The following is a 17,959-nucleotide window of genomic DNA, read 5'->3' on the forward strand; positions in this document are numbered from 1 at the left end:
TAACTAAACCCAGAACCTTATGTGGGTGAGTAGTCAAATCATTAGTCTCAGAGGAACCCTGAAAATATCAGTGCTTAGGGATTTCCAGTACTCCTGGAGGTAGGGGTCAAACACTGAGCTGAAAAGAGAAAAACTGGCTGAAATTCTGTTGACAGACCACTGACACCAAAGGAAATTCTCCTCCATTAGACACGTACAGGTATGCAGGGGATGGGAGGTTTAGTCTGTGGAGCTAGCTAAAGGCACTTCCTGACTCCACTCTTAGTTCCATCTACCTTGTTTTCTAGGATGTCCTATCTTTGTGAAGCAGGATTTTCAGTGGTTGATGTGATTTAAATGGAAAAAAAAAAAGTGCTAAATGGAAATCAATGTGGAATAGGAAATGAGGGTGTTGGTGTCTAATCTGATTTTAAAATGTGAGAAGTTGTGCAGTGCCCAGAAGGCACACATTTCCCTTTAGTAAGTAATTGTAGTCATTTAAAAGTGAACTTCGTTGTTTTGTTTGTTTTTGTTTTTGTTTTTACAATTATGTTTGGTATTTACTCAAACGGCTACTAAGTTGTTGGGGATATAAACACATACTACATTCTTTGGTACCAACTTACTTATAAAAAGGGATTGTTTGATATTTCTTTTGCCTTGGGCACAATGAAAATAATCACACGGATACCAATGGCGCTGTGAACTGAGAAAGTTTGAGACTCTCTGGTCTAAGCCAATTAAGGCGATGCCATTCTTTTGTGTAATATCCTCACTGCCACGGCCTGCCCTGGAGTTGGGAGCCACTGCAGGATTCAGTGTTGGTCAATGAGATGCAGGAGAAATTGTATTGGATAACTTCTTAGAAAGTTATTTTTCTTCCTAATAAGAACAGTCCAGAGGAGATGAAAGGATTTTGCCACCCTGGCCAGCCCCTGCTTCATGCTTTTGAAGGTGGTCCTGTTGCCTGGAGCTGAGTTAGCCATCAGGCAATGCTATTTGACAACTGTAAGAATAAAAGGCAAAATACTGAGGACAGCAGGGAAGAATAGTAACCATCTACCTCCAGAATCCTTGTGAGATAAAAATAGAGCCTCTGCTTGTTTAAATCACTGTTGTTGGCTTTATTACTACGTGTCTGTGAAATTTCTAATTAATGTAAAGAAAATGTAAACACTGACGATTCTTGACTTAATCAGAACTATGAAATAGCAACTTTATATGGGTAGTTTGAGAGATACTGGGGGATGGTGTGGGCACCCAAAGTTAGTCTGTCAGAGTCAAAAGCAAATAAAATGTACAAAAGTGATACATCATATAAAAAAATATAGAGGTAAATGCCAGGGGAAAGATTGAGAGTGACAGCTGAGAGAATCAAAACAGGAGAGGTAGGGGTGATAATAAGAATAGCTAACATTTATTTTGCACTTACCATATTCCAGGCATTGTGCACATTATTTTATACATATTTGTTAATTCGATTTTCACAACAACCCTAAGAGGTAGGGTTATCTCCAGCCTACAGATGAAGAAAGTAGTTATTTCTACTTTAGAGATGAAGAAAATGGAACAAAAATATATCAAATGACTTGATCTCAGTTATCCAATTAATAAATAGAGGGATGGGAGATGTGGGAGAGTGCTATTGTGCATTGTAAACTTTTCAATGAAATTTCACTTTTAAAATAAGTACCTTTATTAATGTAATGAATATTAAAATTATGTAAAATGTTCCAGCTACTAAAGATTTATTAACTTTTATTTTTTGAAGAAATTAAGTGTTCTTGAATTAATATCCCTGAATTGTTATGTTGCAATATTATGTTCTTGAAATTTAATAGTGAGAATGTTGAATCTGAAGAGATTCAATAATGCTTTAAGTTGACTTGTGATACCAGGTAACATTTCTGGAAGTGGACTTTGTGTTGGCCAGAACTCCTTTTTGTAAACGTTATCCAGAAATGTCAGGCACCTTGAAAGAGAAACATAGGTGGGGGTTTTGGCAAATCTTACATTTACACACGACTTAGGTAATTGTTTCTATTGAATTGTGCACCACCTATCCAAATAGACTGAATTAATTTTAAATTAAAGTCTGATCAGATAAAACTGGGAACAATGTAAAATAAATTAACTTCATTTTAGCTTTTACCCCAGAGAAACTAATGTTATTTCCTAAAAGATCATTTTTTCATAGTTTTCTTCAAAAGTAATCAAAAACATTATACACTCATAAACTTTTATTCATCTCATAGAACCTTGGATTTGAATGAGGCCTTAAGGATTGTGTAGTGTAAGTTAGATGAGGTCTACAAATATCTCTACAAACTTCCCCCAAATAAATAAAAAATACCTGTTATATCTAATAATAAAGAAATCAAACCTCTGAGGTCATTTGCAGGCTATCCAATTATGTGTTAGAGACTCTTACTTACATTGGAATTACCTGTGAGAATAAAGAATCTTGATTAATAGAGTTTGGAATGACAAATATTTATTGAACTAATATATAATTATATGAAAAGCAACATGGCTTTGCTCTTTCACATTAGAGTTTATCATAATCAAAGTGGCTTCTTCGTACAGTTAGTTACACACAAAAAACTTCTCTCGGGGCGATGGGAAAAGGGCACCAAATACTCTATTTTTGTTTCTGTTATTAGGAGAATAAAATAGGTAATTTAATTCTGCTGTTATGGGAATCTAAATCTCCATAATTTGTTTTGTCTGTGGTGACAAACTTCACCTTCAACCATCTGAAAATTTTGATGAGTAAGCATCCTCTATAACTATCAGTATCTTCCAACTCAGGAGCAGTTTTTACCCCTACTTCCTGTGTAATGTACTGCATAATTCATGGTAGGTTTTTAAAAAATATAAAATATTTTTTAAAATGATGAAGCTATCATGTCATGACTTTCATTCTTGATTATGTTCTTTGCTTTCCCTGAATATATGCAATGTGATTATTTACTTTACATTTTGCCAGTCCAAGAGAAGGCAAAACAAGGGAGAGGAGACGAATTTTAAAAGTTATACATAGTACAAAAACCGTATATTAGACTTCTCAAAAGAGATATTTTTGCACAGGAAAGAGTCGTCCATTTTACATGAACATGGATTTTTAAAAATCATTATGTCTGATGGTTGGAATGAAAATTTAAGAGTAGAAGGAAAGACAACATTCACTATAAAAGAGATTTTTTAGATTCACATTGACAGTAGAATTATTCTTGCCAAATGTATTCCAATGGCATTTTACTACTGTAAATAATATATATAACTCTTGTTATATGTATTGTATATGACTCTTGTTAAGTGACTCGGTACATACAAATATATGTGCATATGGGGCTTTATTGAACAAGAATTATGTTTATTTTCTTCCAGAAATAGCTCTTATTTGAGGACAGAGATTAAAATGGATAATGCTAAAAATGAGTCAATATGTAAAAAATACATTTCGTTAGAATTTTCACTGGTTCACCTTTAAGTTACCTCGTTCGACTATTTATAACTTTATAAAAGATGAAGTAAGCAAAAATCTTCAGCTACTCTGGTGTGGAGACTTACTTTTCATGCATATGGATCAACAGTTTCAAAAAAAGGAGTCATTCCAAGCTTATTGAAGCAAAACTTTCCTAATTAGAGGTCATTTATGTACTTTATTATAGGTGTTCTTCCACAGTTTAGAGACTATTAAATGTAGTCTTCCGGCATATCTATTGAGAAAACTTCCTAAATGTTTGGCTTACAAACACAGTGGATCTTAATCAGTATTTCAGGACATGGGATTTTAATAGTGTGAACATATAAAATCTCAAAATCTCTTTCTCTAATATTAGGGTCTGAAATACCTCCTTCACAAACTAATATTAAATATTCGAATATATTACATTTATGTGAACATATGAAATATTGAAAAATAAGCATGCTCATCCAAGGTGACATCATCATGAATTGCTATTCTAACCCCCAGGGTCAAGGTGAATGACGGGTTAATGCTTCAAGTCTGTGTCTAAAACCATGCATACATTATCCCTCAAGTTTAGTTCAGGACTCAAAGCATCTTAAATTTACCATGGACGAGAGAATGAGAGGTAGGAAGAAAAAGGAGGGATGAAAGGAGAAAATAAGAAAGGAAGAAAGAAAAGAAAAACAGAAGGAAGTGGGAGGGAGGGAAAGAAGAAAAGAAGGCAGAAAGGCAGGTAAAAAATCATATGAGCCCAACATGTATCAAAAATTTAGTTTTTACTATATATAATAGAGGTATAGTAAAAAATATAAAATAATATATCTCTTTTTTGTTTTTGTTTTTGCTTTTGTTTTTGTGATGGAGTCTCGCTCTGTCACCCAGACTGGAGTGCAGTGGCACAATCTTGGCTCACTGCAACCTCCACCTCCTGGTTTTAAGCAATTCTTCTTTCTCAGCCTCCCAAGTAGCTGGGTCTACAGGTGCATGCCACCATGCCCGGTTAATTTTTGTATTTTTAGTAGAGATGGGGTTTCACCATATTGGTCAGTCCGGTCTCGAACTCCTGACCTCAGGTGATCTACCCACCTTGGCTTCCCAAAGTGTTGGGATTACAGGCGTGAGCCACCACCCCTGGCCCATTGTCTTTTTTTTTTTTTTTTTAAGTGAAGTAAACCTAAAGAATCTTAGTATGTTTTATTTTTATATATAACCTGTTTAACAATGTTTAAGCCATTCCACTGTGACTGTGGCTTGAATAGCTCATGTTGAATAGCTCATCTGTTTTCCCTGGCTTTAAAATAATGCTATGCAGTTATCTACTTGGCATTTTACTAACCCAATAGAGTGCAGTTATTATGCAACTGCAAATATACAAAAATATAACAAAAAAATAAAGTACTGGTAAGCTAAAATAGCAGTAGAGTTCATTCCCTATCACCTTCTTTCTCTCTGTATCCCTTTTTTTATTTACTGTCTTCCTAACATAGTAAGGCAATAGGAAGTAATGGTACATGTGTGTAAAATGGTGTGTGTTGTCAGTAGTTATTCCTCATTTTATTTCTATAGTAACTATGTGTGATAGGAATTTTATAGATAGAGAAACAATGGTTCATATAAGGTCCTTAGGCAATGAGAGTAGATACATGATCAGTATGCAAAAGTGAGTCGTTTTTCTATGTGCCACCACAAACAATTAGAAGACAGAAAGATGTATACGTGTATATGCATCTTTTAAATATATCATTTACAATTAAAATCATAAGGCACCTAAAAGTAGATCTTGCAAAAATGTTCAAGCCCTGTACATGAAAATTTTAAAAACTTTGCTGAGACATATTAAACACAATTTTAGTAAATGGAGACACTTATTTTCTGAGGATGTCTGTTCTCCCTAAATTGATTTATAGACTCACGACTTCTCCAGTACAAATCTGCCAGGAGTTTTCCCTAAAACTTTACAAACTGATTCTAAAGTTTATGTGGAAGTTTAATGGTCCTAAAAGGTAAGGCATATCTGAGCAAGAGGATGGATAATGATGGGAAACTTGTCTTATTTAGAGACCAAGATTTTAAAAATGATTATAATGAATATCATGTGCTGTGAGTACAGGGGTTTTTAAATTGACCAACAGAATAACAAAGTCCAAAGGTGGTGATATAAAATTATGAATAGAAATATCAACTGGCATTTTTCCTAAGAGATAGCATGTATATTTAATAAGTAAACATTTGACGAAAAAGTCACTAGTCATCAGAAACATGTAGAATGACCTACTATGTTGTATTCATTCAATTAGTAGAAAGTAAAACTAGGGAAAATATACAGTGTTTGAGAGGTTATGGATCAATGAAATTTATTATTCATTACTGGCAACAATTTATATTGGCATAGCCATGTTGAAAGCTAGTTTTACGTTAGCTTATAAATTTGAACATTTACACACCCAGCGATTCCATCTTTAGTTATATATCTATTAAAAAATGTCATACCTTGCACCAGGATACATATTTTATGAATAATACCTCGAAAGCATAGACAACAAAAGCAGAAAAACCCCAAAAGAAAATGGGATTATATCAAACTAAAAAGCTTCTGTGCAGCAAAGAAAACATTCAACAGAGTAAAGATACAATCTCTTGAATGGGAGAAAATACTTGCAAACTATTCATTTGAAAGGGGATTAATATTCAGAATATACAAGGAACTCATAACACCTCAACAGCAAAAAACAATCTGATAAAAAAATGAGCAAATGATCTGGACAGACATTTCTCAAAAGAAGACATACAAATGACAATACATAAATTAATTAATAAAGCTCAACATCACTAATCGTCAGGGAAATGCAAATCAAAACCACAATGAGGTATCATCTCACCCCAGTTAGGATGGCTATTATTAAAAAGACCAGGCCAGGCAGAGTGGCTCATGCCTGTAATCCCAGCAGTTTGGGAGGCCAAGGTGGGTGGATCACCTGAGGTCAGGAGTTCGAGACCAGCCTGACCAACATGGTGAAACCCCTTCTCTACTAAAAATACAAAACATTAGTCAGGCATGGTGGCAGGCGCCTGTAATCCCAGCTACTCAGGAGGCTGAGGCAGGAGAATCATTTGAACTAGGGAGGCGGAGGTTTCAGTGAGCTGAGATCACACCACTACACTCCAGCCTGGTCAACAGAGCAAGACTCTGTCTCAAAAACAAACAAACAAACAAAAAAAATCAAAAAAAATAATTCATATGCCGGTGAGGATGTGGAGAAAAGAGAACTCTTATATGCTGTTGGTAGGAATGTAAACTATAGAGAATAGTATGGAGGTTCTTCAAAAAACTGCAAATAGAACTAACATGTGATCCAGCAATTCCACTACTGGGCATTTATCCAAAGGAAAGGAAATCAGTATATTGAACAGACATCTGTACCTCGTGTTTATTGCACCACTGCTCATAATACCAAGATATGGAATCAACCGAGATTTCTGCCATAGTTTAGATATTTATTCCCCCAAACTTCATGTTGAAATTTGATCCTTAATATTGGAGATAGAGCCTAATGGGAGGTATTTGGGTCATGGGTGTGGATTCCTCATAAATTACTTTGGTGCCATCCTCATGGTAATGAGTGAGTTCTCAAGTTCTCACTCTAGTAGGTCCTGCAAGAGCTGGTTGTTAAAAAGAGCCTGGTGCCTTCCGCCTCCCTGTCTTGCTTCTTCTCTTGCCATGTGATCTCTGCATATGCAAGGTATCCTTCCCCTTCTGCCATGAGTGGCAGCAGCCTGAAGCCCTCACCAGTAGCAGTTGCTGGCAGCATGCTTCTTGTATAGCCAGCAGAATCATGAACCAAATAAGCCTCTTTTCTTAATAAATTACCTGAATTCAAGTATTCCTTTATAGCAACACAAATGGACTATGATACTGTCCAACAGAAGATGAACAGATAATACAAATGTGGTATATATGAACAATGGAGTACTATTCAGTCATAAAAATGAATGAAATCCTGCCATAGCAAAATGGATGGAACTGGAGAGTGTTATGTTAAGTGAAATAAGCCAAGAACAGAAAGTTAAGCACCACATGTTGTCAGTCATATGTGGAAGCTAAAAAAATTTGATCTCATAAAAGTAAAAGGTAGAACAGAGGACACTAGAGGCTGGGAAGGGTATGAGGAGGAAGGGTACACTAGGAAAGAAGAGATTTGTTAAAGGATATAAAATTACAGCTAAATAGGAGGAATAAGTTATAGTGTTCTATACCACTGTAGGATGACTATAGTTAATAGTAATATATAGCTTCAAATAGCTGGAAGGAGGATATTGAATGTATTCAACACAAAGACATGATAAATATTTGAGATGATAGGTATGCTAATTATACTGATCTGATCTATATATGGTATACACATCAAAACATCACTATGTACCTCATAAATATATGCCATTATTATATGTCAATTTAAAAGTAAAATACATGAAAAAAGAAGGCAATTTATAGCAGCAATGTTTGTAATTATAAAAAATCCAGAGATGGCCTAATTAACTTTAAACAAATCGTAGTATGTTCACAAAATAGATGGCCATGAAAATGAATGAACTACACTACTGATACAGTTTGGATATTTGTCCTCAACCAAATCTCATGTTGAATTGTAATCCCCAGTGCTGGAGGTGGGGCCTGGTGGGAGGTGTTTGGATCATGGGGGTGGATCCTTCATGTGTTGGTACTGTTGTTGTGATAGTGAATTATTGCAAGGGCTGTTCTTTTTTTTTTATACTTTAAGTTCTAGGGTACATATGCACAACGTGCAGGTTTGTTACATATGTATACATGTGTCATATTGGTGTGCTGCACCCATTAACTTGTCATTTACATTACGTATATCTCCTAATGCTATCCCCCCACAACCCCACCCCATGACAGGCCCCGGTGTGTGATGTCCCCCTTCCTGTGTCCAAGTGTTCTTCTTGTTCAATTCCTATCTTATGAGTGAGAACATGCAGTGTTTGGTTTTTTGTCCTTGCGATAGTTTGCTGAGAATGATGGTTTCCAGCTTCATCCATGTCCCTACAAAGGACATGAACTCATCCTTTTTATGGCTGCATAGTATTCCATGGTATATACGTGCCATATTTTCTTAATCCGGTCTATCATTGATGGACATTTGGGTTGGTTCCAAGTCTTTGCTATTGTGAATAGTGCTGCAATAAACACACGTGTGCATGTGTCTTTATAGCAGCATGATTTATAATCCTTTGGGTATATACCCAGTAATGGGATGGCTGGGTCGAATGGTATTTCTAGTTCTAGATCCCTGAGGAATCGCCACACCGACTTCCACAATGGTTGAACTAGTTTACAGTCCCACCAACAGTGTAAAAGTGTTCCTGTTTCTCCACATCCTCTCCAGCACCTGATGTTTCCTGACTTTTTAATGATTGCCATTCTAACTGGTGTGAGATGGTATCTCATTGTGGTTTTGATTTGCATTTCTCTGATGGCCAGTGATGATGAGCATTTCTTCATGTGTCTGTTGGCTGCATAAATGTCTTCTTTTGAGAAGTGTCTGTTCATATACTTTGCCCACTTTTTGATGGGGTTGTTTGTTTTTTTCTTGTAAGTTTGTTTGAGTTCTTTATAGATTCTGGATATTAGCCCTTTGTCAGATGAGTAGATTGCAAAAATTTTCTCCCATTCTGTAGGTTGCCTGTTCACTCTGATGGTAGTTTCTTTTGCTATGCAGAAGCTCTTTAGTTTAATTAGATCCCATTTGTCAATTTTGGCTTTTGTTGCCATTGCTTTTGGTGTTTTAGACATGAAGTCCTTGCCCATGCCTATGTCCTGAGTGGTATTGCCTAGGTTTTCTTCTACGGTTTTTATGGTTTTAGGTCTAACATTTAAGTCTTTAATCCATCTTGAATTAATTTTTGTATAAGGTGTAAGGAAGGGATCCAGTTTCAGCTTTCTACATATGGCTAGCCAGTTTTCCCAGCACCATTTATTAAATAGGGAATCCTTGATCCATTTCTTGTTTTTGTCAGGTTTGCCAAAGATCAGATGGCTGGAGATGTGTGGTATTATTTCTGAGGGCTCTGTTCTGTTCCATTGGTCTATATCTCTGTTTTGGTACCAGTATCATGCTGTTTTGGTTACTGTAGCTTTGTAGTATAGTTTGAAGTCAGGTAGCGTGATACCTCCAGCTTTGTTCTTTTGGCTTAGGATTGACTTGGCAGTGCAGGCTCTTTTTTGGTTCCATATGAACTTTAAAGTAGTTTTTTCCAATTCTGTGAAGAAAGGCATTGGTAGCTTGATGGGAATGACATTGAATCTATAAATTACCTTGGGCAGTATGGCCATTTTCATGATATTGATTCTTCCTATCCGTGAGCATGGAATGTTTTTCCATTTGTTTGTGTCCTCTTTTATTTCATTGATCAGTGGTTTGTAGTTCTCCTTGAAGAGGTCCTTCACATCCCTTGTAAGTTGGATTCCTAGGTATTTTATTCTCTTTGAAGCAATTGTGAATAGGAGTTCACTCATGATTTGGCTCTCTGTTATTGGTGTATAACAATGCTTGTGATTTTTGCACATTGATTTTTGTATGCTGAGAGTTTCCTGAAGTTGCTTATCAGATTAAGGAGATTTTGGGCTGAGACAATGGGGTTTTCTAAATATACAATCATGTCATCTGCAAACAGGGACAGTTTGAGTTCCTGTTTTCCTAACTGAATACCCTTTATTTCTTTATCCTGCCTGATTGCTCTGGCCAGAACTTCCAACACTATGTTGAATAGGAGTGGTAAGAGAGGGCATCCCTGTCTTATGCCAGTTTTCAAAGGGAATGCTTCCAGTTTTTGACCATTCAGTATGATATTGGCTGTGGGTTTGTCATAAACAGCTCTTATTATTTTGAAATACGTCCCATCAATACCTAATTTATTGAGAGTTTTAGCATGAAGGGCTGTTGAATTTTGTCAAAGGCCTTTTCTGCATCTATTGAGACAATCATGTGGTTTTTGTCTTTGGTTCTGTTTATATGCTGGATTACGTTTATTGATTTGCATATGTTGAACTAGCCTTGCATCCCAGGGATGGAGCCCACTTGATCATGGTGGATAAGCTTTTTGATGTGCTGCTGGATTCGATTTGCCAGTATTTTATTGAGGATTTTTGCATTGATGTTCATCAGGGATATTGGTCTAAAATTCTGTTTTTTTGTTGTGTCTCTGCCAGGCTTTGGTATCAGGATGATGCTGGCCTCATAAAATGAGTTACGGAGGATTCCCTCTTTTTCTATTGATTGGAATAGTTTCAGAAGGAATGGTACCAGCTCCTCCTTGTACCTCTGGTAGAATTTGGCTGTGAATCCATCTTGTCCTGGACTTTTTTTGGTGGGTAGGCTATTAATTATTGCCTCAATTTCAGCTCCTGTTATTGGTCTATTCAGGGATTCAGCTTCTTCCTGGTTTAGTCTTGGGAGGGTGTATGTGTCCAGGAATTTATCCATTTCTTCTAGATTTTCTAGTTTATTTGCATAGAGGTGTTTATAGTATTCTCTGATGGTAGTTTGTATTTCTGTGGGATCAGTGGTGATATCCCCTTTATCATTTTTTATTGCATCTATTTGATTCTTCTCTCTTTTCTTCTTTATTAGTCTTGCTAGCGGTCTATCAATTTTGTTGATCTTTTCAAAAAACCAGCTCCTGGATTCATTGATTTTTTGAAGGGTTTTTTTTTGTGTCTCTATCTCCTTCAGTTCTGCTCTGATCTTAGTTATTTCTTGCCTTCTGCTAGCTTTTGAATGTGTTTGCTCTTTCTTCTCTAGTTCTTTTAATTGTGATGTTAGGGTGTCAATTTTCGATCTTTCCTGTTTTCTCTTGTGGGCATTCAGTGCTATAAATTTCCCTCTACACACTGCTTTAAATGTGTCCCAGAGATTATGGTGTGTTGTGTCTTTGTTCTCATTGGTTTCAAACAACATCTTTATTTTTGCCTTCATTTCGTTTTGTACCCAGTAGTCATTCAGGAGCAGGTTGTTCAGTTTCCACGTAGTTGAGTGGTTTTGAGTGAGTTTCTTAATCCTGAGTTCTAGTTTGATTGCAGTGTGGTCTGAGAGACAGTTTGTTGTTATTTCTGTTCTTTTATATTTACTGAGGAGTGCTTTACTTCCAACTATGTGGTCAATTTTGGAATAAGTGCGATATGGTGCTGAGAAGAATGTATATTCTGTTGATTTGGGGTGGAGAGTTCTATAAATATCTATTAGGTCTGCTTGGTGCAGAGCTGAGTTCAATTCCTGGATATCCTTGTTAACTTTCTGTCTCATGGATCTGTCTAATGTTGACAGTGGGGTGTTAAAGTCTCCCATTATTATTGTGTGGGAGTCTAAGTCTCTTTGTAGGTCTCTAAGGACTTGCTTTATGAATCTGGGTGCTCCTGTATTGGGTGCTCTTGTATTGGGTGAATATATATTTAGGATAGTTAGCTCTTCTTGTTGAATTGATCCCTTTACCATTATGTAATGGCCTTCTTTGTCTCTTTTGATCTTTGTTGGTTTAAAATCTGTTTTATCAGAGACAAGGATTGCAACCTCTGCCTTTTTTTGTTGTCTATTTGGTTGGTAGATCTTCCTCCATCCCTTTATTTTGAGCCTATGTGTGTCTCTGCACGTGAGATGCGTCTCCTGAGTATAGCACACTGATGGGTCTTGACTCTTTATCCAATTTGCCAGTCTGTGTCTTTTAATTAGAGCATTTAGCCCATTTACACTTAAGGTTAATATTATTATGTGTGAATTTGATCCTGTCATTATGATATTAGCTGGTTATTTTGCTCGTTAGTTGATGCAGTTTCTTCCTAGCCTCGATGGTCTTTACAATTTGGCATGTTTTTGCAGTGGCTGGTACTGGTTGTTCCTTTCCATGTTTAGTGCTTCCTTCAGGAGCTCTTTTAGGGCAGGCCTGGTGGTGAGAAAATCTCTCAGCATTTGCTTGTCTGTAAGGGATCTTATTTCTCCTTCACTTATGAAGCTTAGTTTGGCTGGATATGAAATTCTGGGTTGAAAATTCTTTTCTTTAAGAATGTTAAATATTGGCCCCCACTCTCTTCTGGCTTGTAGAGTTTCTGCCAAGAGATCCACTGTTAGTCTGATGGGCTTCCCTTTGTGGGTAACCCGACCTTTCTCTCTGGCTGCCCTTAACCTTTTTTCCTTCATTTCAACTTTGGTGAGTCTGAAAATTATGTGTCTTGGAGTTGCTGTTCTCGAGGAATATCTTTGTGGTGTTCTCTGTTTTCCTGAATTTGAATGTTAGCCTGCCTTGCTAGGTTGGGGAAATTCTCCTGGATAATATCCTGCAGAGTGTTTTCCAACTTGGTTCCATTCTCCTGGTCACTTTCAGGTACACCAATCAGACGTAGATTTGGTTTTTTCACATAGTCCCATACTTCTTGGAGGCTTTGTTCATTTCTTTTTACTCTTTTTTCTCTAAACTTCTCTTCTCGCTTCATTTCGTTCATTTGATCTTCAATTACTGATACCCTTTCTTCCAGTTGATCGAATTGGCTACTGAAGCTTGTGCATTCATCATGCAGTTCTTGTGCCATGGTTTTCAGCTCCATCAGGTCATTTAAGGACTTCTGTACACTGGTTATTCTAGTTAGCCATTCGTCTAATCTATTTTCAAGGTTTTTAGCTTCTTTGCGATAGGTTTGAACTTCCTCCTTTTGCTCGGAGTAGTTTGATCATCTGAAGCCTTCTTATCTCAACTCGTCAAAGTCATTCTCCATCCAGCTTTGTTCCATTACTGGTGAGGAGCTGCGTTCGTTTGGAGGGGGGAGAGGTGCTCTGATTTTTAGAATTTTCAGCTTTTCTGCTCTGTTTTTTCCCCCATCTTTGTGGTTTTATCTGGCTTTGGTCTTTGATGATGGTGACGTACAGGTGGGGTTTTGGTGTGGATGCCCTTTCTATTTGTTAGTTTTCCTTCTAACAGTCAGGACCCTCAGCTGCAGGTCTGTTGGAGTTTGCTGGAGGTCTACTCCAGACACTTTTTGCCTTAGTATCAGCAGCAGAGGTTGCAGAACAGCGAATATTGTTGAACAGCAAATGTTGCTGCCTGATCGTTCCTCTGGAAGCTTTGTCTCAGAGGGGTACCCGGCCGTGTGGGGTGTCAGTCTGCCCCTACTGGGGGGTGCCTCCTAGTTAGGCTACTTGGGGGTCAGGGACCCACTTGAGGAGGCAGTCTGTCCATTCTCAGATCTCAAACTCTGTGCTGGGAGAACCACTATTCTCTTCAAAGCTGTCAGACAGGGACATTTAAGTTTGCAGAGGTTTCTGCTGCCTTTTGTTCGGCTATGCCCTGCCCCCAGAGGTGGAGTCTACAGAGGCAGTCTGGCATCCTTGAGCTGCGGTGGTCTCCACCCAGTTTGAGCTTCCCAGCCGCTTTGTTTACCTATGCAAGCCTCAGCAATGGCAGGCACCCCTCCCCCAGCCTCGCTGCCGCCTTGCAGTTTGATCTCACACTGCTGTGCTAGCAATGAGCCAGGCTCCGTGGGCATGGGACCCTCTGAGCCAGGCGTAGGATATAATCTCCTGGTGTGCCGTTTGCTGAGACCATTGGAAAAGCACAGTATTAGGGTGGAAGCGACCCAATTTTCCAGTTGCCATCTGTCACAGCTTCCCTTGGCTAGGAAAGGGAATTCCCTGAACCCTTGTGCTTCCCAGGTGAGGCGATGCCTCACCCTGCTTTGGCTCATGCTCGGTGGGCTGTACCCACTGTCCTGTACCTACTGTCCTGCACCCACTGACTGACAAGCCCCAGTGAGATAAACCTGGTACCTCAGTTGGAAATGCAGAAATCACCCATCTTCTGCGTTGCTCACGCTGGGAATAGTAAACTGGAGCTGTTCCTATTCTGCCATCTTGGAACCCCCCCTTGAGCTGTTCATTTAAAAGTGTGGCACCTCCCCACCACCCAGCTCTCTCTCTCTCTCGTTCCAGCTTTTGCCACATGTAGCACCTGCTCTCTCTTTGCCTTCTGCCATGATTGTAAGCTTTCTGAGGATTCCCCAGAAACAGAAGCTGCTATGCTTCCTGTACAGCCTTCAGAACCATGAGCCAGTTAAGCCTCTTTTCTTTATAAATTACACAGGCTCAGGTATTTCTTTATAGCAGTTCAAGAATAGCCTAATACAACTACCAAGGGCAACAGAACAACATAGATTATTCTTAGTAATATCTTGTGGAGTGAAAAAGAAAGCCAGACTTTATTCAATATGGCTTGTTATATAACTTTGAAAATAAGCAAAAAAAAAAAAAGTATGTGGGTATTCCTTGTATTCACTATCTTATACTCATTACTTTTGTCAAAATTATGAAATAGACTGAAAATAAAAATAAAGAGAGTCATATGTAAACTCTTGGTGATAGAGAATTGTGAACCAAAGATAATGACTAATATCATTTTATGTGTTGGATAAGAAAAAAGAAATTAAAGATCAGAAAGTCAGTTTCTGTGTCTAACATCATATAAATACAAAGGCATAAAGCCTGAAGTTAGTCAGTGAGGTTTAAGTCCAATATCCCTTCATCATATCATTGTACCACAAAGAACAGCAGAATAGAACAGAGTAGCTCCTTAAGATCACTCTGCACACAGGTTCTAAAATTACAGAAGTTGTTTATTCCTGACAAAATTACAGTTGTTTATTCCTTAGTAACATGGTTCTCTAAGACCCTTATGTCTAATTTATAAAATATTATGTCTCCTCATAATTTTATAGCATTCTGCTTGAAAATAATGAAATAAGAAAACAGATATACCAAAATGCAGAGAAAAGAACTGACACTTTACATATTTAGAATAAACTGAAAGCAAATTTTGTAGTGCATTCTACCATTCACTTTGACTCAAGCATCTTTTCAACCTTTTTCATAATATTTTTACTTTATCAGAGATGAAAGGAGCATTCGAGATCATCTATTCAAATCTTATTTTACAGATAAAGTTCCCAAGGTGACAGTGTTCAAAGCCAAGCCAAGACTCAAGGTCACTTCTCCTGGTATCTAAATCCCATGGTGGTTTCTAGCCCTGACCCAGTGACCCAAGGGATTTTCATCATTCCACACAGAATAATGCTTTTAGAAGCAATTTGAGAAAGAGAAAGTGAATGCCAAATATTCTACTGTATTCCTCACAGGGGAGATAGCTCTACCACAATTTGCTATGCTTCTACAAAGTGCAATCTCAGTGGAATTTAGCAGCTACCCCACGGAGCCAATCCCCCTAATGCTTCAGGTAGACTTTCATAAAGTTAAGCAGGGAAGGGAAGTAAATTAGCAACCACTTAAAGTATAAAGGGATGTAATTGGGAATATGCTTAGTTCTTGCCTATTTTTAAGTAGGGAAAGGTTTAAAATGCTTCGTTGATATATTTGAAAAGAGATATCGCTTTTTAGGAAACCCAAGTTAAATCTAACTCCAACTTGTAAAAAATGTCTTATTTTTATTAATAAAGAGTAAGCCCTTTGAACGCTATCCAATCCAAGAAACATCAGCTTTCAAATTTATGTTCTGGTCTTGCCTATAAACAAAACAACGTCATTTCCTCTCTTTGCGAATCCCTTTTCCTGCCCAGATAGCAACTTTTCAGACTCCTGCCTAACATTTAAATTGCAGTTAATATTTTACCTTCTCTGATCTCCCAACTCATTATGCTTCTTTCCTGGAATTAGTTCATCACATTATTACCTTATCACAGTACTCATGGCAATAGAACTTGCTTGAGGGTTGCTAATATGCATGTTTACCATGGCTTTGTGGCCCTCAGGAAGGCAGGTACTCTGTCTTATTCACTGTGCAGATGGTTAGCCAATTTGGTCTGAGCCCCATTCTTGCCTCTCAGTGTTCTGCCCTGTGTTGTGGGAGTCTATGAACCTGTGAATTACATTCCTTTGAGTCCCATAACTTGTAGCTTCTGCTGGGTTCAGCTAATGCGGATAGAAAGAGGGGAGACACTACTCCTTTCTTGGACTTTTTGGTAAGAGCCACATGGGACATTGCCAGGAATGATGGAGGCTGGAGCAACTGTAAAATTGCTGGGAGGGCAGTATTCTGGGTATCTGCTCAGGCAGCTCAGCTCCAACTGTGGATCCCCAGGAGCACTGTGCTGTGCGCTCCGGGTAACATTATTGGCTCCTTTGCTTCTCCAATCCAAACATGGTAATGCTTTCCTGCAGTTATTAATCTTTGGATAATCTTGGCTTCTGTTCCCATGGCCCTTTCAATACCCATCTAAGAAAATTCCATATTAACCTCCTTGTATTTGAAATTCGTAGAATGGTTCCGTTTATTCATAGTTGAAACTAGGGCAATAGTGCAATGTTGAATACAAAATAAGGAGTTAAAAATAATTTGGATGAGAGAAGTTCCTTACTAACTAAATATAATCCCAGGTCTGCAATTTTAAGACTCTGTAGTCACAAAATTCTTATAGCAAAACAGCTATTAATAAATTGATTATTTATAAAATCAGGCCCTTCTCAATGGTCATTCTTGCTTACACTAGCATAGACGCCCCTCACTCCTGTGTTAGGTCATTTCTAGGTTAGTTCATTGTTGAGTATAAGATGCTGTCAACATTATCTGTATATAGCAAATTAAATGCAAATTTATTTCAAACCTCAAAAGATCATGATTTGAATATCAAGAGATTAAGAAAAGCCTTTGGAAAAATTGATGAAGACCAAACATATTTTTGAGAAATTTACCTTTTGTATTTATGTTGTTAAAGTCAGACAGATGCAAACAGTGTCTTCTGCTGTCATACAAATTTGTCAGAAAAATAATGCAAAGATGAAAAAAAAAAACTTGGCATGAGATCGATAGCTTAATGGCTACAAATTCTTCCCATTCCAGTATATACCTCTTTTTGCAATGTGACATTGCCACTTTTCTCATACTGAAGTAAAATCTATTTCTCTGTTCTGTTCCATTTGTGCTGGACTTGTGATTTGCTTTGTTGAATAGAATGTGGTGGGAGTGACATGGTGTGACCATTAGAGATTAGGCCTCAAGAGATCTTGTAGCTGATACCTTTAATCCTCTTTGACCACTGCTCAAAGACCTCCATGTCAAGAAGACACTCTAATCATGTGAAGGAGAACTAAAGTGCTACATCCGGTCCCTAACAACATACGAGAGAGGCCATCTTGGATTTTCTAGCCCTACTAATCATCAAAATATCAGAAATAATAAACTATTGTCTTCAGGTACTAAGTTTTGGGGTCGTTTTTATACAGCAAAGTTTGATCAAAATACAATATTTGCTTCAGTTTTAGATTATTTTAATAACTAGCAAAGAGTTGCAACATTTTCATAATCATTACTTTTGTTTTCTTCTAAAGATGATGCTCTTTGCCTTATAAAATAATTAACAATGAGATATTTTACCCATCCCAAATAATTTTATAACCAATTTTATATTTCCTTTGGATGATATTCTATAAATGAACA

General features: G+C 37.5%; 1 protein-coding gene across 1 annotated transcript in view; it reads left to right on the plus strand.

The window, feature by feature from the left end:
- Positions 1-17,959, plus strand: part of CNTNAP4 (contactin associated protein family member 4) — a 619,686-nt gene that overhangs the window by 297,111 nt on the left and 304,616 nt on the right. The gene's annotated exons all lie outside the window — the stretch shown is intronic.

Source organism: Pan paniscus, chromosome 18, assembly GCF_029289425.2.
Source record: "Pan paniscus chromosome 18, NHGRI_mPanPan1-v2.0_pri, whole genome shotgun sequence".
Classification (NCBI taxonomy): Eukaryota; Metazoa; Chordata; class Mammalia; order Primates; family Hominidae; genus Pan; species Pan paniscus.